Source organism: Balaenoptera ricei, chromosome 1 (assembly GCF_028023285.1).
Source record: "Balaenoptera ricei isolate mBalRic1 chromosome 1, mBalRic1.hap2, whole genome shotgun sequence".
NCBI lineage: Eukaryota > Metazoa > Chordata > Mammalia > Artiodactyla > Balaenopteridae > Balaenoptera > Balaenoptera ricei.
Genome location: NC_082639.1, coordinates 136,049,654 through 136,077,281, shown reverse-complemented (window position 1 = coordinate 136,077,281; position 27,628 = coordinate 136,049,654). Strand labels below are relative to the sequence as shown.

General features: G+C 37.9%; 1 protein-coding gene across 3 annotated transcripts in view; it reads right to left on the bottom strand.

The window, feature by feature from the left end:
- The window catches only part of RABGAP1L (RAB GTPase activating protein 1 like), a 783,585-nt gene that overhangs the window by 647,316 nt on the left and 108,641 nt on the right, over positions 1–27,628 (bottom strand). Inside the window, exon 1 of one of the 3 annotated variants that reach the window (XM_059936830.1) lies at positions 26,562–26,690. The exons of the other annotated variants lie outside the window; for them this stretch is intronic. The gene's annotated coding sequence lies outside the window, so the exon portion shown is untranslated. Of the gene's footprint in view, positions 1–26,561; positions 26,691–27,628 lie in introns of those variants that run through there. 3 annotated transcript variants of the gene reach the window in all.

Genomic DNA, 27,628 nt, shown 5'->3' with positions numbered 1-27,628 from the left:
CCAGACATGATCACAATCTTCCCTTTCCCTTTATATGTTCACATTAGCAGAGATACAAGTGAGCAGTAAAATGGTTAAATACAAGAAGAATAAAAGTACATGGATATGCAAAAAGACCATAAATAACAAATGTGAGATGTGGAGAAAAGGGAACCCTCCTACACTGTTGGTGGGAATGTAAACTGGTGCAGCCACTGTGGAAAAGAATATGGAGGTTCCTCAGAAAACTAAAAATAGAACTACCATATGACCCAGAAATTCCATTCCTGGGCATACATCCGGAAAAAAAAAAACAAAACACTGGGACGACGTGAGAGAGTGGCATGGACATATATACACTACCAAATGTAAAACCAATAGCTAACGGGAAGCAGCTGCATAGCACGGGAGATCAGCTCGGTGCTTTGTGACCACCTAGAGGGGTGGAATAGGGAGGGTGGGAGGGAGGGAGATGCAAGAGGGAAGAGATATGGGGATATATGTATATGTATAGCTGATTCACTTTGTTATAATGCAGAAACTAACACCCCATTGTAAAGCAATTATACTCCAATAAAGATGTTAAAAAAAAAAACAAAAAAACACTAATTCGAAAAGATACATGCGCCCCTATGTTCACAGCAGCATCATTTACAATTGCCAAGATATGGAAACAACCTAAGGGTCCATCAACAGATGAATGGATAAAGATGTGGTAACTACTACTCAGCCATGAAAAAGAACGAAATTTTACCATTTGCAGCAACATGGATCGACTTGGAGAGCATTATGCTAAGTGAAATAAGTCAGACAGAGAAAGACAAACACTGTATGATACCCCTTATAAGTGGAATCTAAAGAATAAAACAAATTAGTGAATATACAAAAAAAAACAGACTCACAGATACAGGGAACAAACCAGTGCTTACCAATAGTGGAAGGGAAGAGGAGAGAGACAAGATAGGGGTAGGGGATTAAGAAGTACAAACTACTATGTATAAAATAAATAAGGTACAAGGATATATTGCACAGCACAGGGAATATAGCCAATATTTTATAATAACTATAAATGGAGCAGAACCTTTAAAAATTGTGAATCACTATGTTGTACATCTGGTTTTAATATCATAAATCAACTATACCTCAAGAAAAAAGAGGGGCTTTCCTGGTGGCACAGTCGCTGGGAATCCGCCTGAGAATGCAGGAGACATGGATTCGAGCCCTGGTCCAGGAAGATTCCACATGCTGCAGAGCAACTAAGCCCGTGTGCCACAACTACTGAGCCTGTGCTCTAGAGCCCGTGAGCCACATCTACTGAGCCCACGTGCCACAACTACTGAAGCCTGCGCGCCTAGAGCCCACGCACCACAACAAAGAGTAGTTCCCGCTCGCCGCAACTAGAGAAAGCCCGTGTGCAGCAACGAAGACCCAATGCAGCCAAAAATAAAAATAAATTAATTAAAAAAAAACAAAAAAGACAAAAAAAGTACATGGATATGTAATGACAAATTGGGAAACCACCCTCTGAATAACTAAGCTGAGTAGTTCTTCTGCAGGCTGGGGTGGAATGGGAGCAGGGCTCTATGCAGAAGATACAGACATTCTGAAACTGTATAAATTTTAACCATGTGCATTCATTATTTTTTAAATCAGAACATTATATTACATTCCTCACTAGGAAGCAGCTTAAAATGATGTAGCTGCTTACCAAAATATCACCAAGTCTTTCAGAAATTATTTCCACTTAATTTTTAATTAAAATGAAAACGTGAGAATTAGCCATTATTTTGTGAGATTAACTATCCTTACATCTTCATCTACCTGAAACTCAACTATGTAGAAATTTTCTTGGGAGTTTCTACCTACAATATTCTATTTGATAAACATCTTTCATTGTTCAATGAAACATTTTTCATCTCTAAAAAACAAGTTTGAGCATTAGTGATCCCCCAAAAAATCTAGAAGTTGACATTTAACTCTACTAGAATTTTAAAAATTTTAACCAAATTTTAAAGTAAAGGTACACAGTGATCCAGTGATCCACCTGCAAAAATGTGTCCCATATAAATACCCACCAATATATGAAAATACAATAACAAGAACACACACATTAGATTTGCTTTCAGGGGAGGGGGGACTCTAAACATCTAACAATAAGGAAAAAGTTCAATAAATTATGTGTTATTATGCTGCCACAGAATTGTCACAGAAAGATATCCAAAATATACTAAGTCTATTGTAAGCTCATTTCTTTTTTTTAAATGTGTGAATTAGTAAAAAATGTATAAGGAGAAGGAGATTTCACTTTTTACCTGTACTCTTCTTTTAAATATGTTACAATGATTATTATATACTACCCAGGATTTTAATATAAAGGTGGAAATTTTCAAGAAATAATTATTTGAACGTATGATTTTACATTTCTTTAAATAAAATAAAAAAATAATTTCAATTATAAGTAAAACCTAAGAGAAATAAAATTTTAAATTACCCTTCAAAGTACTTTAGCTCTATCGTTCTCAAAGCAAGCTGCATACAATTTTCTGCATCTCAACTGGGATCCTTACTTACTGAACAGTACCTACCCAGTAGGCTCTGAGTTAGAGCTGAAAGGTTGTAAGGCATCTCCAGGTCTCCTTACATTTCCCAGATCCTGTTATCAGAAACAGGTGGATGGCAGAGAGCACTGATAGATCCCTCCTATCCCTACAGTCACGTTTCAGGGGAGCCCACAAAGCCTAAGAGGTCAAGAATCAATGCCCTATACAGAAAACGTCAATACGGGCAGGTTAGGGTTGCCAGCACAACTCCACCCCAACCTTGAGTGACCTATGGGATCACCTTCCACACCACTTAAGCTGAGCATCTTCTTAAATAAGGTGGACATTCTTAGCATACAAGTGCTAAAATCAAAAACTAAATACCTTGACCACCACAAACTGAAGAAGTAGTTAAAGAGCAGTAGGTCTTAGTCTGGGAATCTGACCGATAAAGAAGTCCTGAGGAGAGTACAAGAGATTAACACTGCAGAGCTTCGTGAAACTTCTCTACTAAAAGAGACTCTAGATGAGAACAGCTGCCAGGAGACTTCAGATTTTAAAATAGTTTTCATATGGAACATCTCAGGCCTATCTGCTCAGCCTCAACCTACTATTAACTGTTAACAGTACTTAACATCTGTAAAGAGAAGAGGAAGTGGGGGAGGGGGTGTTACATGCAGGGGAACTTTCATTTTTAACTAGATATACTTGTGTATTTATTGAATATTTTACCAAGAGAATATGCTCATGTGGTACCAATGTGATTTTTAAAATTCAATAAAGACTGAAAATATAAATATCCCTAAATATCATACACAAATTAGTGTGACTAAGTTTAGCAGAAGCCTTCTAGAGGGAATTCAGTAAAAAGCAGCGATTGATGATGACTATATGAAATGATGGAATAATAAATACCATGTACTAACATTTATTAAGTACTTACTACAGGTCAGGCCCTAATCCAAGCCCTTTATATGTATCAATTCATTTAACCACCACACATTATTAACCCTTCTTTTACCAAGAAGGAACCTGAGGCACAAAGAGCTTATTTAACTTTCACAAAGTCACAGTTATTAAAATGATGGAGACAGGATTCTAACAGTCAATCTGATTCTAAGGGACTTAGAAAAAGGTATCAAAATAATAGCATGATTAGGGAAATGAACAACCCAATTTTTAAAATGGGCAAAAGACCTAAACACATACCTCATCAAAGAAGATATACAGATAGCAAATAAGCATATGAAAAGATGCTCCACATCATAAATCACCAGGGAAATGCAAATTAAAACAACAATGGGGGGCTTCCCTGGTGGCGCAGTGGTTAAGAATCCGCCTGCCAATGCAGGGGACACAGGTTCGAGCCCTGGTCTGGGAAGATCCCACATGCCGCGGAGCAACTAAGCCCGTGAGCCACAACTACTGAGCCTGCGCGTCTGGAGCCCGTGCTCCGCAACGGGAGAGGCCACGACAGTGAGAGGCCCGCGCACCGCAATGAAGAGTGGCCCCCGCTCGCTGCAACTGGAGAAAGCCCTCGCACAGAAACGAAGACCCAACACAGCCAAAAATAAATATAAAATAAATAAATTAATTAAAAGAAACGGTAAAAAAAAAAAAAAAAAAAGAATCCGCCTGCCAATGCAGGGGACATGGGTAAAAAAAAAAAAAAAAAACAACAACAAATGGGATACCACTACACACCTAGTAGAATGACTAAAATCCAGAATATTGACAACATCAACTGCTGACAAAAACGTGGAGGAACAGGAATTCTCAGTCACTTCTGGCAGGAATGCAAAATGATACGGCCACTTTGGAAGACAATTTGGTGGTTTCTCACAAAACTAAACATGCTCTTAACCATATGATCTGGTGATCACACTCCTTGTTATTTACTCAAAGGAGATGAAAAATTATGTCCACACAAAACCTGCACATGTATGTTTACAACAGCTTTATTCATAATTACAGAAATGTGGAAGCAACCAAGATGTCCTTCAGTAGGTGAATGGATAAATAATAAATATATGTATACATATAGCTGATTCACTTCTTTGTACAGCAGAAACTATCACAACATTGTAAAGCAATTATACACTAATTATAATAAATAAATAAATAAATAAATAAATAAATAAATAATCAATCCAGACAGTGGACTATTATTCAGTGCTAAAAAGAAATGAGCTATCAAGAAATTAAAACACATGGAAGTACTTCAAATTCATAATACTAAATGAAAGAAGCCAATCTGAAAAGGCTACATACTATATGTCTCCAACTACGTCAACATTCTAGAAAATGCAAAATTATGGAGGCAGAAGAAAGATCAGTGGTTGCCAGGGGTCCGGGGGAGGGAAGGATGAAAAGGCAGAGCATGTAGGATTCTTAGGGCAGTTAAACTATTTTGTATGATACTACAGTGGTGGATACATGTTGTTATACATCCACACTCATAAAAGGTACAAAACTAAGAGTGGATTCCAATGTACACTATGGACTTTGGTGATTACTATGTATCAATGTAAGTTCAGCAATTGTAACAAATGTACCACTTTGATGTCTGATGTTGATAGTGGGGGAGGCTGTCCATGAAGGGTGGGGCAGGGGGTATATGGAAACTGTACTTTCTGTTCAATTTTGCTATGAACCTAAAACTTCTCTGGAAAATTGTCTATTCAAAAATTTAAAAGAAATAAAAATAATAGCATCATGGGGTTAAAAGCAAGAAGATAAAAGAGGGTTGCTTGTGTAACTTGAAAGCCATGTTGCCACTTTCCTCCCAAGCTTTGCTTATATTTCAAATAGATAATCATGGCCCTTTCTGGCCAATCAACTTTAGGAGTTTGAAATTCCTGAGAATGCCAGGTTGGGAGTGGGGGGTGTTTGCTGCTCCAGGATCAACAGATTCACATTCACCAACTGAGCACTACTAATCTAAAAAACAGCTTTCCACACATCTTTGGTATTCTTACTGCCCCCACCAAATTTTAATTCCCATGACAGATAGTTTTCTCCTTCACCTGCCATTGTAGCAGGCTTCTACGCAATCCTTTATAAGAATTTCCATTCAAAAAGATTCTATTCTCTTCCTTTTAACACCTTTCCCTTTGACATTTCACAGCCTGTAAGACTGAGGAAAGGACCAAATCAAAAGAAAAAAGAAAAAAGGGAAAAAAAAAAGAGAGAGAACAAAGGTTATATACCACCTATCACTTAAGCCCAGTTCCAACAAGTCGCTACAACGATACTTCTACTTACATCCCAAGGGTCTGAACTTAGTTAGTTATACAGCCACTCCAGCTTTCAAGAAGGGCTGGGAGATGTAGTCTTTATTGGACGAACACGAGCCCAGCCTAAAATGCTATTACTTCAGAAGAAAGGACAGGCAGCTGTGGAGAGGCAACCTGCAGGCTCTGCCACACTCGTCCTTATATCCTCACTGCAATGGCTGACACATACATAGCTGGCACTCAATAAACATTTTTGCAATAAATATTTCAAATCAATTCAACTTAAAAAAATCAAACGTTTATTGAGAGTCTCCTGTATCAAATTCAAATTCCTCTGTTTTAAGATTCCTTCATAAGCTAGTACCATCCTCCTTATATAATCTTATTTCTTAATATTTAAGAGGCGATTTAGTATGTTCCATAAAAGCACAGGCCTTGGAACCCAGCTGCCTGAGTTTAAATCCCAATTCGGCAACTTACTGATGGTGTGATCTCAAGTGAGTAACATAATTTCTCTGTGCCTCAAGTTTCTCATGTGTAAAATGATGATGATGATAATAATAATAACACCAACTTTCTAGGGTTATTTGCAGATTAAATGAATGAACACATGTAGTATACTTAGATCAGTAACTGACACACAGAAAGCACTCAATAAATGGCAAGCAACTATTACTTCCCATCATTACCAGCCAACTAATTGTACCATGGTCTTTAAATTATCCTCTAGACTTTATCAGATCCCAGTATGTGGCAATCATTTTTACTTTTGTTCTACCTCTTGAACTCAAGGCAACTGTTTCAATCTTTGGATCTTGAGACATTTAATTTTCCATAACTTTGTTTATACTATTTTGCCCCAACAATAAAGCTTTCTATTTCCTCCTGTTTATCTAGTGCCTACAAGCCTCATCTCAAATCTCACCTCCTCCACAAAATCTTCACTGTTTATCTTATTAATTCTGGTTAAATAGTATGCATAGGAGACCTTCAAATACCTACATTCTCAGCTCCCCTCTCCTCGCCCCAAGATGAGTGGTGGTTAAAGGTAAAGGAAAATGGCCAGATTCTCCTCATATACTTCAACGCAAACAACATACTACAATAGGGTGAATGCAGTAGCAGATATGAGAATCTGTCTTCTACTAAGGCAGACAATAAAGGGATTTGCGAAATGTAAAACCATGCTGTCTTCTCACTAAATTGTTTGTTTTAGAAATAGTTACTTTTTGTTTTAAAATATGTCATTTATGTTAACATGCAATGGATTTATTACCATTACTGTTAATGAATAAATAAGCATTCTAAATTATCAATTTTATTTTCTAATAGAGCAAATATCCCCATATACATATTCAACATCTTACCTTTGGTCATACTACTCCCTTTACTTAAAGCCCCTTTCCTCTCTCATCTGGCTATAACTAGACACTACCAAGCCTTCAAAACTCAGCTCAAATTGTACCCCTTTCATCATCCCCTACCCCTCCTACTGCAAATGATTTCTTCCTACTTGAGTTGCCAGTGTACTTTATCTGAACCTCTCTCAAGATTAACATCTCTATGTGATTTATCTTCCTCGAGGGCAGATTATTATTCATCTTGCATCTCCAGCTCCGCTCACAGTGGGCATAAAATGAATGCTTTTGCAATGAATACTTCTAAAACTTAACAACCGATGACAAATTATATCTCAAAGAACAAGAAACAAGAATATAAATATAAATATAAAGTGACTTTTAAAAACTAAGAATGGGTAGACAAATATAACTACAGATTTAAAGAGGACCTAAGATGACACTGGGTCCAACTTCTGATCTAAATTATCCCTTCAGTATTTCTCCCAGTAAGAGTTCTTAGTTATTAAGAAGAAAAGTAAATTATAGCTACCTAAGCCAAATGGAATTTATTAAAAAGATATCTCCAGAAAAGCAAGGAACTGGACATATAAAAGGCCACACAGCCAAGACTATGCCCAAAAGCATGCCTCAGCCTTTCCTGTGATGCCACCACTGCTGCTGGCACAGATGTCAGAGCTTGTACCGCCCACACTACTAACAGTCTAGACACTGGGTGGATGCCACACTTAGAACCACTGCCCCTGCTGCTTCTTAAACTAAATGAGATTGTGGCTACTGCTACCAACTCTCACTGGAATGGATTTTTTCCAGTGTCATCTTTATAATACTAGCTTCCAGTCCAAAATTGGAGATAGGTATTTGATTGATGGAACCCAGGTATGTATTCATGCTCTAGACGAAAAGGGGGCTGGGAATAAAGCATCAAACATTTTCAGCTTTTCTAGTGAAAAGAAGGCTCTGCCTCATAAATTGGGGAAATCTGCCAAATACAGGAAAGGGGTTCAAGTGCTGAAAAGCCAAAAATGAGAAATGTTCACTATTCATAACAACCCTTATTGATGGCATTCAGGCAAGCACATTACCCTAAATAGCAATTATCAAAACTATATGATACTTAAAGCACTGTGACACAGATAACTTGTTGGTGATAAGGGAAAAAATAAACTTTATAATAGAACAATTAGATTTTGTCACCACTTTACCCAGTGATCAGTATCAGCATCACTAAGGGTAGGACAATGAAATATGTGCCTCTAGATACAATGCATTATGATACACACAGCAGAAACTATAAATACTGGTGCCCAAAATGTTTTAAACCTTTACATCTAGCTTTCAGTTTACAGGAAATAGAAAACAATGAATTAAATCAGACAAGTTCAAAACGTGAAACATTTTACAGGACAACTGGCTAGGTATCTGAACAGTCATGAGAAGAAAAAGGAAAACGTGGGGAGATGCATGTAGAGTAAAATGTACATAAGAAATCTACAACTAAATGCAATTGCACACTCCTTAAGTAAATCTTGCTTTGAACAAACCGGCAGTATAAAAGACATTGTTGTGGGCTGAATTGTGCCCCGCCCCCAAAAAATTCATATGTTGAAGCCCTAACCCCCAGTACCTCAGATTTGGAGTTAGGGCTTTTAAAAAGGTAAGTTAAAATGAGGCCATTAGGGTGAGCCTTAATCCAATCTGACTGGTGCCCTTATAAGAAGGAAATTTGGACACACAGAAATGCCAAGGATGTGCACACACAGAGGAAAGACCATGTGAGGACACAAAAAGAAGACAGCCATCTGCAAGCCAGAGAGAGATCCTCAAGAGAAATAAAACCTTCCAACACCTTGATCTTGGACTTAACAGTCCCCAGAACTGTGAGAAAATTAATTTCTGTCGTTTAAGCCACCCAGTGTGTGGTATTTTGTTATAGCAGTCCTAGTAAACTAACACAGACATTTTGGGTACAAAGGGCAAAATTTTAATATGGGCTGGGTTTCTGATGATATTAAGAAATTGTTAATTTAGTTAGGTGTGAGAATGTGAGAATGTGATTATGGTTATGTAAGAAAATGTTCTTACTTTTGAGAGATACATTCAAGTATTTAGGGATAAAAATAAAACAATTTCTGTAATTTGCAGTGCTACACCAAAAAAAGAGATGAAGCAAAAATGAGAAACATAAGAATTGTTCAATTTAGATTGTTATGCGGATACTAAGTAAACAGCTTTCTCTTCTTATAAATTTGAAATTTTCCACAATGAAAAGTGAAAAGGAAACATACCCATATGATACTGATGTAAAGAGGAAAAACTGATCATACAATAGAAGAGAGATTCCTGAAATAAATGACAGGAATGACACAACTAAAAGACTCCAATGATGAACAAAAATAATAGAGAAAACTGTAACTATTCATTACACAAATATCTGTCGAGTGTATCCTATGTGCCAGTACTGTGCATACAGAGGTGAACAAAGGAGACACGGTCCTGCTCTTAAGGGGCTTATGATCTAATAGAGGAAAGACATGTAACAAAACAAAGTAAACACAATAAGCACAAATAAGAAAAATATAATACAAATATGTAAGATTTTTGAAATAATCTTTCTTTTTTTTTAAGTAAGTTCCTCTTCCATCTCTAAAAGGCAGTTCCTCAGGGTTCTATTCTGGGTCTCTTCTACTCTACCCACTTAATCTCAATTAGCATATTTCAAACCCAGACATCTTTCTCATGTTTTATAACCATTCTTCAAGTTGCCTACAGACATCTACAGTGTTTACCTCACAGACATCAAACCTTGAACTCATATTTTCTTCCCCCAGAACTCTGTTCCTCCTTTAATCCCTCTTGGTAAAGCTGCCCAAGAATTATGACTCCTTCTCTTTCACCCTTAAATCAAACATATCACAAAGTCCTAATGATTTCGTCTCATGAAAACTTCTTAAATCTGTCCACTCCTCTCCTAGTTCACTTACCTGGATTACTGCAGTAGTTTTCTAAATTGTCTTCCTGACTCCAGCCTTACTTCTCTCCAAATTCACTCTACACAGGCCAAAATAATCTCTCTAGAACAAAATCTGATGCTGTACTATTCTTAGAATAAAGCCCAGACTTCTTAAATGATCTGTAGGACCCAGCATCACCAGGTCCTTGCTTATCTTTAGAGCCTCATTTGTAAGGCTCTCCCCCTTCCTTCATACACACTGCTGTCCAATCCATACTGAACTTCCTTTTTTCACTCTTCAAATTTGCTATGTTCTTCCCTGCCTCTGGGCCTTCATATCTACTCTCAATCTCCAGTACTCCCACATCTATTTCCCTGGCTAACTCCTACTCCTTCTCATCTTAGAATCTCTCTTCCGGGTAAGGTGCCCCTCCTCTGAGCTACCACTGCAGCTCATATGGCCTATCATTGTACTTACCACAGAGCACAGTAGCTGCCTACATCCTCATTAAACTATAAATTCCACGAGGGCAGGGTCTCTATCTGTTCACTTAGTGCCTGCTATATCAAAGGCCTTGATTGAATACATTAACTCTGTCAACGATGATTACTAAATTGATCTTCATCTTCATATTATTTATCTTCAGTTGGGCCAGAAAATTTCATGATATTTTTTCAATACAAAAAGTCCTGACATGTTACCCTGTGGGAAGATTATCTATTTTAAGATTTAGAAAACTGTCAGAACTTTTAACAAGTGTCATTTTATTTTCACTTCAAATATGAAACTTGCAAACAAAAAGTTCCAGTTTTCAAAGCAGAGTAGTTACAACACTATTTCCCCTTTCCCCCTTATTCTAATTTCCTTGACCTCTCAAACATTATATTAATAAGTTTGCTATAGGGAAAGCACCTTCCCAGATATATGTATAAAGATATTTCACTGCAGAAATGGCTTTTTTTTTTTTTTTGACCGTGCCAAGCAGCTTACAGGATTCCTCGCAGTGAAAGGGTGGAGTCCTAACCACTGGACCACCAGGGAATTCCAGAAATGCCATTATTTTTAAGACTAAAAAATTGTTAGCTTAACAAATCATCCTTCTATCTAAGGTAAACAGGCAGCATCCAATATTATGTTTTTGTTAAATAACAAGATTTTTTAATTACTCTTGCCAAACATTGAAGCATATTTCCTTCAAGCATCACTCAAAAACAAGTCTAGAAAAAAAAATTAGACCATAAGAGTAATTTTCCTAGCTAAATAATCCTAGCTGTTTTATTTTAAAAAGTCAACTGAATTTAAAACAATATTTAGAATTATTTGGGAGATAGAGTGTCCCAGCATTTCTCAACAACATTCAACTATAACCAAAATGTGTTATACTTGGGGTTGTCAGATAAAACATAAGACACTCAGTTTAACCTTGAATTTCAGAAAAACAATTAATTTTTAGTCTAAGTACATCCCAAATATTGCCATGTATTTTTATTTGCTAAATCTGGCAACCCTAGTTATACTAACAAAATTATCACACCTAGCAAAATCTGACTTTACTTATACCTTTTTCATTATAAAAGTTATACAAATTTAGAAAACAAACAAAAATGTCCATAATCCTACTAAGCTAACACAATTGGCATTTTAGTACATTCCTGATCTTTTACATACGTATTTTAAATGGTTACATTCACCCTTCCTTAAAATGATACAGTCTTTGTAATTATTTTCATGCTACATAATGGTTCTTGGAATAGATGTATCATAACTTAGTCTCCTATTGTTGAAAATTTAAGTTGCTTCCAATATGCTGCTACTATAAATAACATTGCTCTGAATATCCTCCTGCATATACCTGTTTCTTATCTTTTCCTTTCTTTTTCCTGTAGTTATTTCTTTAGGATATTCTCAAAAGTGAAATTACTGAATCAAAGGTTTATGAAAAGATTATGAATAGTCTAACAATTCTAGATACATCCTGCCAAATTACAATCCACTAGCAATATTTGAATATGCCTGCTTTACTAAAATCTAACATTACATATTACTATTTTCAAAAAATCTGAAATAAGTATAAAATAGTATTCCATTTTGCTTTAATAAGCATTTCTTTGATTAGTGAGAAGATCTAACATTCTTCTGACAATTGCTTATAGGTTGTATTTCCTCTGCTATCAACTGTCTGCTCATTTCCTTTACCCATTTCAAAAAATGTTTTTGTTCATTATAATAATAAAGCTTTCCCAAGTGAAGACTAAAACAGCCAACTGTCTAAAATTCTAGTCACATGGACCAAATGAAAAACTAGTTTATACCTACAATTCCCAGTGCCTTCCAGAAATTACTACAAAAATACTTTTAATGTAAACTTTCATTTTATTTATATGTATATTATCTCAAGGTTCATTTCATGGAAATCATAACTCTCATAATTAAAATTAATTAAAAAGTTGAGATGACTGAAATTTCCTGATATTTAGAATAAATACCAGAAAGGTCAGTTCAGCCTAGTACTTGGATATGCCACAGAACTAAACTTGATCATCAAAACAGAAATCATGTTGCAGATCTAATCTCTTTAATAATCTAGATACACCAAAAAACTCTGATTCTGCAAACAGAGTTACCTCTCCAATGCTGTCAGTAATCTTACAAACATAAATATGCACTACTGGTTTCAAGAGAAGACAGAGTAAGAAAGTAAGTAGCTCAGCAAAACTTCATCAACACCATTAGAGCAGAACTCAAAGCTCACATCAAGCTAATAGCAAGCCTTTAAATGGCAGAGATTTTAGAAGTAACCTAATTCAATCTCTTTCCTCTCCCATCCCCCACCCATTTTGCAGGGGAAGAAACCAAGGCATAATGAAGTGAAATAAACTTTCAAGACAGTCATAAAGCTACTTCAGGGAAAGAATATCTGCTTCATCCTGTAATAACAAAATTTTATTGAGTGCATTATTTGAAGCTCTAGAGATAAGAGAAGTGAAAAAAACCGGTTAAGTCCTTGCTCTCAAGGAGCTTACATGCTACTGGGGAAAAGAAGACAGGAAGGAGGGAGTGAAGGAAGGAACAAAGGAGGGAGGGAGGGAGGAAGGAAGAGAGAAAGGGGGAAAGGAAGGAAGGAAGGAAGTTTCTGATAGGGATAAGTGTTCTGAATTAAAATACATAGGGCGACATGGCAGAGCAAACCTAGAGCATCAAGGACCACTTCAGACGGGGTGGCGTGGGAAAGACTCAGAGAAAATGTTTTTAAAAGCTGAGATCTGAATGACAACAAGAAGTCACCAACAGGAAAATCAAAGGAGAGAGCATTCTGATTAGAGATCCTCTTATATCCAAATGTTAGTCAAGGTACAGCAGGGGGTGAAAGGGAGGGTGGCAATGCTTCATTTGAACAAAATGTGTACCATTTAAGTATAAAAGATACTACAGATTCAATAATAAATATGGCACTAACATGATTTTTTTCAAATGATGCACAAACTAAGATAAAATACTATGAAAGGAAAATATCTAAATCATGATGATTTAACTTAATCTACTTTGAAAAGATACATAGAATAATTAACCAACTTTTCAATGATCGCATTTGAAGGTGACAAAGTAAAGACACTTTAAGATTTACAGATAATTTTTTAAATTCTTAGAAGATATCAGTGAAGGAATCAGGACAAGATAATGCTAATAAAGATTTTCAAATAAGATGGAAAATTAACATTAGTCAGAAACTTCAGTTTCCAACTTTTCTAATCCACTTTTGACACCTGCATATACAACAGCCTAAGACTTTTTTCCAGGAAAAATTTAATTTAATTTAAATTTAATATTTATATTAAATGACACTAGAAATATTGGGCTAAGAGAATAAGATGTTTCAGTCAATAATTCTGCTTTTTTAAAAGATCAGTTATTTTTAATACATGTATATTTCACTTTCCCCACTGCAATCACTGAAATACATGGTTTATGCCTTATACTTCTTTACATTCCTCCACAGCACCTAACAGTAGAGATATAATGAAAGGGCAGATCCCAATAGGAGTAGCAGCAGTATAGATCTCAACAGCTTGTGGCACTAAAAGGGAAAAGAAAGGGGGAAAAGTACTTCATTCCTAGAAATGTCTTAACACATTATCACAAAGGAACAATTCTACAGCTCATAAACCTTGAATAAGTTGTACCCAGCTCACTGAAAAATCATTCTGTAATCAAGTAAGTAGTTTAGTACTGTCAGCATTTTAATAACTAAAAAATAAATAAAACTTTTAAATTTTAATTAAATTAAACACCACCCAACCAGTTTATGAGGTTTTAAGCCAGACTATAGATGTTATGCCACATCTGATCCAATCTGGTTCCACCGGTCCTCCTTCACATAAAGCTACAGGCCCTCCGCATCTGTGTCTCCCATCTGAGGTCACGAGTGCTGGTGCAAAATCTCTGCCATCATTCCCCAGGTCATCCAGTTCTCCCTCACCCCATTTCTTGGTTTGCTGCTGTCAAATAAAGTTACTAATACAGAAGGAATACTGAGGATTCTGGCTTGGTAAAAGTCCTAAGAATACCTACCATCTATGGAGCATCTTCTATAACCAGGCACCTATTTCTTGACTTTCACAGAGTCTTGAGGTATTATTACTTTCATTATACAGATATATAAACCCAGAAGTAAGGTTACTTACCCAAGGTCACACAGTTAATTAGTCTATCAGGTTCAGGGTTCTTTCCTTCCCAAGAAACAGATCAATGACCATCCCATCATAAAAAGGCCAAGATGATGGCAATAAGAGGCAGAGCCACCAACACAAGTGAACAAGGTCAGAAAGCAGCAAATCCAGAAAAAGGAACTCCACAATCTTTTCCACCTACTTTAAACCCACTGCCTCACAACAATTATAAGCTTGAGAAGGCCTGGAGAAAGTTTTTTCATGCTGATAATCTAATTTGGAGACTACATGATTTGCTGACATCTAGCGCAAGGACTGCATTTTTATATACTCATTATTATTCATTTTAAGAAATTTTCATTTAATAAGGTTAATGATACATAGATAGATCCAATTCAGCTCTAACATAGTTTACGAAACCATTTTAAAAGTATTATTGAAAGTCCTACTAAGTGCCAGACACAACAAGAAAGAAAGGAAGGAGGAGGAAACATTTATGAGAACTAAATAATGTGCCAGGAACTGTGTTATGTCTCCTCTACATTCATTAACTTATTCAAGATAAATAACCCTCTGCAGTAAGATTATCCCCACTTTACAGATATCATCCCCAATGCCACACAAAGCCAAGATTCAAACCAAGGAGAGACCAATTCCAGAGCCCTAAACAAAGTAGTTTCTGTTTTTTTGCATTTCTCGAAAAGCCTATAGTCTAAAGCAGAAACAGACAAGCTACAATGCAATGTTTATTAGTATCACAACAGGGGGGGAAATAGGATGCTCCAAAAGCACAGATGAGAGATTACTAACAGAGTCTATAGTCTCAGTGAAGGTTTTCAAGATGATGACATCTAGGCTGAGAGAGACCACAACTATAAGCCATCCAGAACAGAAAGACAATCTGGTCCACACTCTCTAAATATACCTGATACCCAAATGGTCAAGAACCCTAACTTTGATATTTTATATAAGCAAGTAATTTCTAGCCAATGTTATATAGCAAAGACTGTGCTGAACTATGTCTAGTATCCCATAAAATACGCAGGTCTATGTATCATATACAAGAAGAAAATTAAATCTAAGGTTATTCAACGCCCTTTGGAAATCAATCATTCAGGATAAACAATTTGATAACTGAACTAAGAGTTTACCCTCTGGTTTTCATACTATTTCATATTAAAAAATCTTTTTAAGAAAAAACTTTAATGCCCCTGTAAATTTATACAGACCATATATTTAACCTTTTCTTGTAAGAGAGAACATGACAAACTTTCATTATTATTCTATACTATTAGAAACACAATTGATACCCAAAGCTAAGTAGGTGCGCAAGGCTGTTTTCCTTTAATATCTACAGTTTTTAGTTTTTCCTATTTCTTTGCTGCTATCATGTCAGCAATCTCGCTGTTATTATCAGTATGTATATTTATGACAACATTTCAATTCTAAATTATTCCTTTTAATCTATTACCTTAGAAACCACAAGCATCATGTATAAAATAAAAATAAGTTCTCAGTGAGAGCTTTATTTATAAGTAACTACTTATAAAAATGATATCTACTTTGGGGTTTTTGCATGTTTCAGAGAGATGAGGAGCTGCCACTCGGTCTACATGAGAGTTATAACTTCAAATTTTCATACCTCTATCTACGATGTCTCTCTTGCCTTCTTTAAACTCAACTTAGATATTCCAAGCAACCCTACCTGAAACCCCAGACAGGTTACATAACCTTCTGAAGCTTTCTGTAAGACATACCCTAAGCTGCCCCATCCTTGCTACACACCACTGCATTTGCATGTTTCTCCAGTATGACTGTCAGCTCCTTAACAGTCTCTTATCTCTCCTTCTCTAGCACTGAACCCATTCTCTGCCTTATAAATGCTTGCTGAATAAAACAGTGTCAGAGAATGAAACCAACGGTATAAAGAGCCATAAAACCATAACACTCCATACAATAAAAACGAACTTTCATACTCATAATAATATTAACTTTCTTCTGAAAATACACACTTAGGAAATATAAACTTGAGGGAAAATCACAAGAAAAGTATTAAGCACAAGCATGTGACAACATACTATTAAGCTGTTTTACCCACTGCACCCTCAAAAAAAAATCTGTTTATCTTGGGGGGAAGAAAGCAAAATACGTAACTATATTTTTCCCAGGCAACCATATACTTTTTTTCCACCCTAAGTTCAAAAAAAAACTGACATTTAAGGAATGGTGATTGTTAATTATCCAAGCTAAAATAAAAGTTTTTTGGGTGTATCTAGCTATTTTGAGGTGTTAAAATAAAAATCACCCATTACAAACAGCCATAAATCTTGATGTTGGAAGGCTCTCAGAGGTCATCTAATGTCATTTATATACTCCTCCTCATTGCAGAAAGAGTTCAGGTTGGTAGAGAGCATCCAATCCACTTTTCATTCAATACACCCTACATTTCTGCTTCCCTTCGTCTTTCCCTCACCAATCCTCTGGACCCACACAAAACATGTCTTCTGCCTTGCAGATAGCAGCCTTTCAAGATCCATTTTATTTTGCTCTACTTATTTTATTTTATGGTTTGACTTATTTTAGTGATTAAAAGTAATATACATGCTTATCTATTTCAATGACTTCTTTGGCTTCTCAAAAATCATCCAGTAAAATGAAAACACCAGGCACGTTTATAGGTGTTCCTTTGTAAACCTTACCTTTTTGGTCCTCATAACCACCCTATGAAATAGGCAAGGAAAGTATCATCAACCCCATTTAATGAATCATCAATACAGAGTAGTAGTTGAGAGTCACTATGAGGCAAATTTAGAAGCAAGAGACCTGCCTCTTATGAGCTGTGTGATCATAAGTTACTTTCTCTAAGCCTGTTCCCTCATCTGCAAACTGGGAATGACATTATAATAGTTCCTACCTTAGATAGTTATTGCAAAAATTAACTAGATAATGCATATTATCTAATATAATAACTAACCCATTAAACACTCAATAATGTTAGTTTATTATTATTATTATGCAAAGAGAAAAAAACTGTGGCAAATCACTTACGCTCTCAGAATCTCATAGCAGCACTAGATCAAGAACTAAGGTCTTACGTTCTATCCACCTTGTCTTCCACAAAACCAAAAAATGTTTTTAGTTATATTTGCAGCTTAAAGTTGATTTTTTTTTTCCATTCCCTTTGGCCAACCAAAGTTTCTAAAATCTACTATTATCATGCTCCTCTTCCAAATGAAATTCTCACAAGTACAAAAATTGCTAGAGTTCTCTATCTAGAAAAGTAAATTCTCAGTGGAGCATAATAAAGTTCTACTACATCTAGCATGCAAACATAATGAAATTTACAAACAAAATGAGAAGTATCATATTAATTGCTAAACGAACTGGTTTCTCTAACCTACTATTGTTAGATTATCTTTTAAAACTTTTACCTGATATTTTCAAATGGTAGAAATTGCTATTTTATTGTTTGTGAAACCAAGTGCAACAGGAGAAATCTGTTTCATCTATCAAAACTATTGACAAAATTGACAAGAAATATAAAACACATGTCAGAATTTTTAAAACTTACAACACCCCATTGTTCATAGCAGCACTATTTACAATAGCCAAGACATGGAAGCAAACTAAGTGTCCACTGACAGATGAATGGATAAAGAAAATGTGGTATATATACACAATGGAATATTACTCAGCCATAAAAAAGAATGAAATAATGCCATTTGCACCAACATGGATGGACCTAAAGATTATCATACTAAGTGAAGTAAACCAGACAGAGAAAGACAAATATCATATGATATCACTAATATGTGGAATCTAAAAAGTGATAAAAATGAATTTATTTACAAAACAGAAATAGACTCACAGACATGGAAAACAAACTTATGGTTACCAAGGGGAAAAGGGAGGGGGGGAGGAGGGATAAATTGGGAGTTTGGGATTAACATATACACACTACTATATATAAAATAGATAAACAACAAGGACCTACTATATAGCACAGGGAACTATATTCAATATCATGTAATAATCTATAATGAAAAGAATCTGAAAAAGAATATATATATATATATATATATATGCATATACATATACATATGTATAACTGAATCACTTTGCTGTATACCTGAAACTAGCACTTTTTAAATCAACTATACTTCAATTTGAAAATTAAATAAAATAGGGGACTTCCCTGGTGGTCCAATGGTTAAGAATCCACCTTCCAATGCAGGGGTCGCGGGTTCAATCCCTGGTTGGGGAACTAAGATCCCACGTGCCGCAGGACAACTAAGCCCGTGTGCCACAACTACTGAGCCCGCGCACCACAACGAAAGATCCCACATGCCACAACGAAGATCCCACGTGCCGCAACTAAGACCCGACGCAGCCAAATAAAATAAAATAAATACATAATCAGAGGCCTAGACTCATTAGTGAAAAATTAAGCTGCCCAACTCATGCATAAAAATTTTATAGGTTCACTACTACTGGCAAACAGGTGGTCCTAGGATTTAAATAATAACATCTAATCTCATTTTTCACATTAATGTTAACCAGGAAGCTTGGGTTAGTGTTGGAATCAATTCTAGAATATTGAGAGGAAAAAATGGATGGAGGAAAGAAGACATTAACTGAATTACAATTTAGTACCAACTTGATAGGCAGTAATACATCTTTGCATAGGAAGACTAGGACAAAGTCAAATCAAAATATTGTTCCAAATTTGACCACTAACAGCAGGGCAAAATATGAGACAAAGATTTTAAATGAAAGAATACAGTCCATGAGAGAAGATCTTTGTGGAAATAAAATAATAAATGAATACAGTCTGATGGCTATTAGCTGCTGAGACAACAAAATTACTATAAAACAACCTAAGAAACCATACTGTCTGCCAGTATATGTATAGGCTCCTGTCAATGGTTGACTTTTCACTAAACTAAAATATAATTCATTCAAAGTGTCATACCAAGATAAATTTACTAAAGAGAAACTATTCAAGGAAATACCTAATATCCACTCTAACAACCATTTGCATTTATACCATGCTCCTAGCAAGGGGACTCAAAAATGACAAAGTACATCTTGAAGCACAGAATAAATACTCTACATTGTTTATCAAAAACTAGTGTTACATGTCTCTTAAACCTCCAAAACTGAAAACCACAAGTTTGTATTTTTACTAAAAATAGTGTTTGTTATTTGCATCCCCTCTGGTGAAGTTTGATTTTTAAACTCCTGTAATTTTGCCTACTGCTGATAATGAGGGAAGAATATGGGTGTACATAATACACAGGGTAAGGGAGAGGTTGAGAAATCCTTCACTGGTACATGAATGAATTCTACACTTGCCTTTTAAAATGTGCTACTTTTCTGGAAATGTGGCATTCAAAAAATCCCTTTGGGTTTGCATTACTTTCATATTTGTGACTTGAAAGATAGTCTTCAAAGAGCCAGACCACTTATTTTTAGTCATTTACCAGGTAGACTGTGTTTTCGTCATAAATTCCAACAGCTAGTGGGTGGGGTGTGTGTTATACGTACATATAAACACACACATCCATGTGCATGTGTATATCTTTAGAAAAATGTTTGCATAGTTTAAATTAAGGACATCAACATCACACTTTGTATCACAAAAAAATGATGGTAGAAAATTTGGAAGAATTTTAATAAACTCAATTTGTAAAACCTAACACATCTTCAAAAAAAAAAAAAAAACCCACCTCTGTGCTGACATGATTAGCTACACCATTCAAATGGTGCGAGGTATCTGAAGCATGCTGCATCTAAACTCTTATCATGCTATTTGGGGTGTGCTATTTTGCAGAGAGGTTCATATGAAACTGCTAAAACCTAAAGTAACAGGACAATATACTTTACATATCAGAAGCTTAAATAAATGAGGAAAACAGTATGGCAAAGACATAATTCACATTTATTTTGGAACCAAAGCTCATCCCAAAAATTCCTTGTCAACCATCCAGAAGTAGCCCAGCTTTTTACCAACCAAGCAGTTTTTTACTATAGCAACTTCATTACCAAGATTACCAAAATTTTCCACACACTTTTAACAGTCTGTATGTGTTGTTACCTGGGCAACATTCAAAAAGGGCTTTTAGCTTTATAGAACTGGTAGGTCAAAGAGAAGTAAAGCTTCTTCAAATTGAGTGTGCATCATTTTAATTAGAAGCAGTGAGTATGAAATCATCAACAGACAGAAAACCTTGAGAACTACCACCAGAGCTTCAATTTGATTAACAGACACAACTTACTGTCATTTGCCTTCATTTCTAGCCACCTAATTCCCCTGTGGAACACAGCAAGCTCCATCCAAGACTTCAAAACATCTCCAGTCATACAGGCTGTCAAAGACATAAATGCTGAAATCAAAGGAACTTCTTTGAGTAAAAAATCTATCCTTCACAACTGGCTATAGTATGAAATACCCTGCTTTGCTGCCCTAAATTGTGAAAAGCAGTCAGCTCAGCTGTGGATCTGTATAAACTGCCTTTCTGCCTAAACCAAACCTGCCTCCAAAAATTAAGATCCAGTCATTTAGAAAGCACATTTTTAAAGACGCTTTGAAAAGACTTTCAAAACTGCTTCCTGTACTGCTACAGCCAATTTGATGCTGTCTATTTGGCCAAACAAAAAATAATGGCATCTCCTTACAAAGAAAACATTTTCCCTTTCTTTCCAACAGTTTTAGGATTGATAAACTCAAGGTTGTTTCTCTTACACTAATAATTTTTCCCTCAGCTTTTACTCTAAGAATACTTGTGTTCTCTGGGTCATAGTCTAATCAGGAGCACAGCATACAAAGCTTATTTAACGTTAAGAAGTACTAGATGACTCCAGAGACAAAAATGAAAGACGAGTTGAAAAGCAGAAAGGAAAACTGGCCTTCAAGGCTCTTCACCATCTGGTACTGACTCTTTCTTGCCTAGCTCTTTCCCTCCATACCTTTGATCGCCCTGGCCTCTGGCCCAGAAAGGCCTTTCTCTATATACTATTTGTCCTATTTCCACATGTCCAAATCCTACCCATTCTTCAAAGCATGGTTTAAATGTCACCTCTTCCCATATCCTTACAACTAAAAGTAATCTCTCCCTCCTCTCTCTAACTTGTACTGCCTTATCTTTATCTCTTTAGCACACATTACTTTCTGCCTTACATTATCTTTGTTTCCATATTTAATCCCCCACATAAGCATAATGCCTCAGGGTCAAGGTTCATGCCTTATTCATCTCTATTCAAACTGCTTAACACAATGCCTTACATATATTAAACACTCTAATTGAGCTACATGAATGGCTTGGGTTAGGAAAAGAGATAAGTCCACTAGAAACAACTCCAGATTAGGAGTCCCCAGACCTGGCTTTGCTAATGACTAGCTATGTGACCTTGAACTTCAATCTTTTAGTGTGTTCATCCACAAAGTGAAGAGGGTGAACTAAACCAGTTTTTAACTATAAACTGTTATCCATTATCTGGCTGTAAAATCAATTTGGGTGTCAAAACCCAGCATTTTTTAATAAAATGAAATAGAAAATACCAAAGTGTGTTGTAGGCAGTGCTGCGGTATGCTGTAAATGTTTAACTGGCTATCCAGAGGAGAGAGAAAAGCTCCGAACTGTAACATTTGCAGGTGTCCCTGGTGTAAATACTCCCACCAGGGCCAATTTCAAGCTACACATGGAGTTCGGTGGGAAGAGAGGCACGATTGCTCTTACAAGCCAACTGATGAGCCAGCCCCAGCAAGGTCCTGAAAAGATAAGTATTATTTCACCTAACTTTTCTTTCAACTGTGTGTGTGTGTGTGTGTGTGTGTGTGTGTGTGTGTTGAATCAGGGTATAAGATGTATTTCTTACTGTGAGCCACAGTCAAAACAGTTCATAAATGTTCAGCTAAGCAATCTCCTAGTCTCTCTTCCATGTATGCTACACAATGCAATAAACCTCACTCTTAGTTACATATGTAATCTCTTCACCACCAAAATTGATACGTCTCTTCAAAAATGAGAGTAACAGAGGTGCCTATTGATACCGCCAGAAGGCAAATTACAGGGAGTGGAAATTTGGCTTAGGAAGTATTAGCAAAAGGGCAAGGTTCTCAGCCTTTGTTCAGTTACAACCGAGGGCTACAACACCCTACTAGTAGCAACGGCTCATTTAGCAAAGGGTTAGGAGAAAGAGGAGGAGAGGAAAAGGAAATATAGTATGAAAAAAGGTCCATGTAATTGTGATATGTGTCCATTCCCCTACTCCACTAAGAACCTGGGTACAGAGAAAACCAGTGCGTAAAAAAAGTAAATTTCCATACCTGGTGTTTCCCTGTCAAATTCTCCAGCACAAGCCTGCACTGAGAATCCCCTACTACTAAAATTAAGTTTTTGCCATGGACTAGAGACATGTAGTACTTGTTGAACTTAGAAGAGGCAAGGAGGAAAATAGTACAGCAAACAGTTGTTAGACTTGATATTCTGGGAAAACTAGGCTTTTATTGAAAAAAATACTTTATTTTCTTCTTATTTAAGCTTACTAAACTGGGTGAGAAGGGAAGTTTCTTGAATATATTTTTGGCTGTACTATGTCTATCACAACAACACAGTCTGTAGCCAGATTTTTCATGAGTGTTTATAAAGAATTGTGTTTTCTATTTTTAAGGTTATTTAGAAAACAAGAAGGCTCAGAATTTCAAGTGGGCTAATAATCTTAGCCCAAATCTAACTCCAAATCAACTGAATATATGCCTATAAGTTTCCCAGGAAAATCCCAAAAATTACACCAAAAAACACCAAAAGATGACAAAAAGAAGTCAGCAAGAACACAAACTTGCAATACTCAAGTATGGCATCCTATCTGTTGAATGAGTGCCATATGGAAAGTAAATGAAGTATGAAAAAGAGAATGTTGAGATACAAGTTCTGCTTAATTCCATTAACTATTTCTTATTAGGGTCCACTGATAGTCAGGTACTTACACCTAATTTCAAATATTGACCATAAAGTGAAAATTATTAACCACTCTGAAAAGCCAAGAGTCAGGTCAAGCAATGTCTTTCCCCATGCTCACAATATTACACCTCTCCTTAAAAACTGAGTATGTTTTGGGACTTCCCTGGTGGTCCAGTGGGTAAGACTCTGCACTCCCAATGCAGGGGGCTCAGGTTCCATCCCTGGCCAGGGAACTAGATCCCACACGCATGCCGCAACTAAGAGTTCACATGCCACAACTAAGGAGCCCGTAAGCCACAACTAAGGAGCCCGCAAGCCGCAACTAAGACCTGGCACAACCAAATAAATAAATATTTTAAATTTAAAAAAAAGAACTGAGTATGTTTTACCGTAACTCAGGCTCAAGGCTCGATTTTCTTTGCCTCCACTATCTGTGGTGCCAAATGCTCATAAGACTATCTGTATAAGAAATTCCAGAGCTGTCCTTGCAGTACCAGAGGCTGCAATAGCCTTGGGCTGCTGGTCATGCTCAGACCCACTGGCTGACCTATTTATATAAAGCAAGAGCTATACACATGTAGCAACTCATTAAAACTTGTGAGACATAGCAAAAAACCTCTGTGCCTGGCAATCCCATGGCCTACAGTATCTATGTCATTCTCCAAACACCCTCTGTCCATCCATAATCATCCCTACACCACTTCAAGGCAATAGTAGGCTAGAATGCAGACCCAGTTCTACACCCTCAATACAAGAAAGTTTTGCTACTTAGCTACTACTCTCTTCAAAGCTAATCTCTAGAAACCCGGCTATCTCCGACTCATAATATTTTTACTTGGCACAAGAGAATTCCTTCTTTTGACTACTCCAAAAGAATGGATAAAAGGACTATCAGCTTTAATGCTGTATCTTCTGAGTTCAAATAAATATACAGTAATTGAACGAGTTCAACTTTGGGTTAAGGCAAAGAAAATTTTAATTATAAGTTTTTAGAAGTCACAAATTTAGAATTGGTGAGCTGATAAACATAAAAACTTCTGTTTCACATACTCAATAAAATTCTGTTATTCAAATTAAAAAACACCATAAAAACTACTAAAGTGAAAAGAAAATGGTCTGAATCATGAAACAATTCGCAAAAGAATAAAAATTCTCAGAACATCACAATTGCAATGTATAAAAATTCCCATCAAATAACTCAGGCCAAAAAAAAAGTCATACACTGACAGTTACACCTTTTTATGTTGGTTGGTATATTCACTACATGTCCCAGTGTACTGGGATCTACTACCTTGTTTCCAGCTTTCTAGAATACAATGTAGGCTATATAGTACATTCACCTATAAAGACTACATCCACTTCTCTCCAGATGACTTGTTAATACATAATACCAGGGCACATTTTGACCTGATTTAATAGACACATCAGTCTAACTCAGTCTCAACTAACTCCCCAACCAAGCAAGCATTTAATACAATTTGAAGATAATGCATACATTAAATTCATCTGGTCTTTCTCCTTTGTAATTTCGTTGTCAGTTTCAAATGGAACTCTGTTGAGATAACGAATCACAGGCCAGTTTTCCAGTAGGAGCAACTTGTGGACCAATATTTTCCATGCACAAAATCCACTTCCAATTTGACCACAAGCAAACTTCATGTTTGTATCTTCTGACATCATACTACTGGATATTCTACAGAAGTGCAGCAGAAGCCACATATAAACACTATTATGAGAAAAGTCAAAAGGTTTTCACGATATCGTGTTGTCAGAATCGTTAAGAAGCAACTACTTACCTCCCACCATGTACAAGATAATTTAAATGTATTTTTAAAAATCCCTAAACCTTCCTGTACCAAAAATGCAGACCCTGAAATCAGTTTCCAGTCAGCGCTGAAATCTGTCCGGCAAGCAAAAGTTCTCCTTACCGTTAGCATAATGAGGTTGACAATTCTTATCACTTACATGAAACCCTCAGTTCTGCAAGTGACCAGGTGAATTTTGGTACATTTTCTAAGATGATCCTGAGAAGTATAAGGAGAATACAGAAGCACCTGGACACACTGCCCTGGATCAGAAACAAACCCTGTCGGTCCAGTCCCCTAGCACCCGGACACCTCCCGCTGGCCAGTGGCCCCTTTCCACATGCTGACGCACTGCCCAGTCCTGCACCGTTGGCGACCAGTGCAAACTACCAGCCCAGTCTCAGAAACTTTGACTCAGTTATCAGGACACTGAGCACCCACAACCTGGACGGGGGTTGTTTGGCATGGCCAGGAGGTCAACTTTGAAGCGGGGCATTTCTTGCAAGTAGAGATCTGCCCAGGACGCAGCCTATCCCATCCAGCAAAACCACAAGCATCAACAGCAGGAGAGGAGCAAAGACCCGGGCGGAGACAGGGGGAGCGCGAGGGCAAGACGCGGTCACGAACAGATGCCTGAATGTGGGTAAGAAAATAACCTAACCACACGCCCCCCGGACGTGGGGCTGCTGGGACTGCGAACCCGGCAGCAGCCACGGCGCAGCAGCGGGCGGCAGCGGCGGAGGCGGCGGCGATGTCAGGAGGGCACAGCTGGAAACGAGCTTCCAAGTCACCAACCCCGCCCCCAGGTGAGGGGCGCCGACCCCGACAGCCGACCCGCCCGGGCCGCGAAGAGCCGCCGCCCGGGAGAACCGCGATGTCCGGGAAGCCACCGACAGTCCCGAACCCTCCCTGAGCCTTCCTCCCGAGGTCCTCTCGCATCCCGTGCCGGGCCTGGCCCCCACCGCTACCCTCCCCGGCTTGCCCCGGCGCCAGCACCCCCAGCCCGGCTCCCAGTCTCTTGTCTGCCCGCCGGCCCCTCGGAGGCCGCCCTCGCCTCACCTCCTCACGTCTCCGCGGGCAGGGCCGGAACAACTCTGCCAGGCGCCCGGGTCCCACCCGCCGCCCCGCGCTCTGCGACCGGGCCCGTCCCGTTCACTCTGCCGCCGCCAGAGCCCTGGGAGGGCGGAGGGAGCAGGGCGGAGGGAGCGGAGAGGGGAGGGGAGGAGGGCCTCCCGGCAGGAAGAGGCGAGGGAGGGGGCGGGCCGGGGAGGAGGAGGAGTAGGAGGCGGTGGCGAATCGGGAGCGCGCGCGTCCGGGCCCCTCGGCGCGGCGTGCGCGCTCCTGAGGGCGGAGGCGCCTTCTCTGCCCTGGGCGGAGGGCGCGCACGCGCGTACACGTCCCCACCTGGCCGTGGGTGGGTTAGGGCCCGCGAGTGGAGACCCGGCCGACCTGGCTTGTTACGAGTAGGGACCCGCGAAGGGGCTAGAGGCGCTCGTGGCGCTTCAGAACCTCCCGGAGGGTAACCGCGCCGTGAGCCAGCCCGCGCGGGCTAGCTGAGGCCGGCCCCGAGCCCCGAGCGAGTTGGCCTGAAGCCCTACCCGGCGGTTACCGAGCTCTTAGATAATTCTGAGTTTGGGGCGATTGTGTTCTTGCTCATAAACCTGGCTTACATATATTTTCATTCTTAATAATGCCCGGTAACCCTCAGGGAAGTCACCTTTTAAAGAATACTAACTTTTCTCGCCAGTTACTCTTTTCTGTGCCTCTTTCAAGGTGTCTTGTGTACTTATGAAGTGCTCCCTTGCCGGTTCGTTGTGTGAGACTCAGGGGAGATTGAAGAGGAAAATAACCTGCGTGGAGTGAACAGGAAGCACTATTATGTATTTATGAAGAAAACGTACCCTCATTTGCACCTTTTTATCCTTTGGGGTCATAAATTTGGGGGCACAAACTAGTAGAGATAAAATAAGCTAGCTAACTCTTTTTCATCTACTAATATTGTACTGATCCGTCAACTGTGGATATCCTCCTTCCCAGATGCTGCAGGCAAAAATGACCAGGAAATTTTCTGAATTTCCTTAGCACGTTGTTTCTATAGGTTTGTGGCGCCCAATATATTCAGCCTT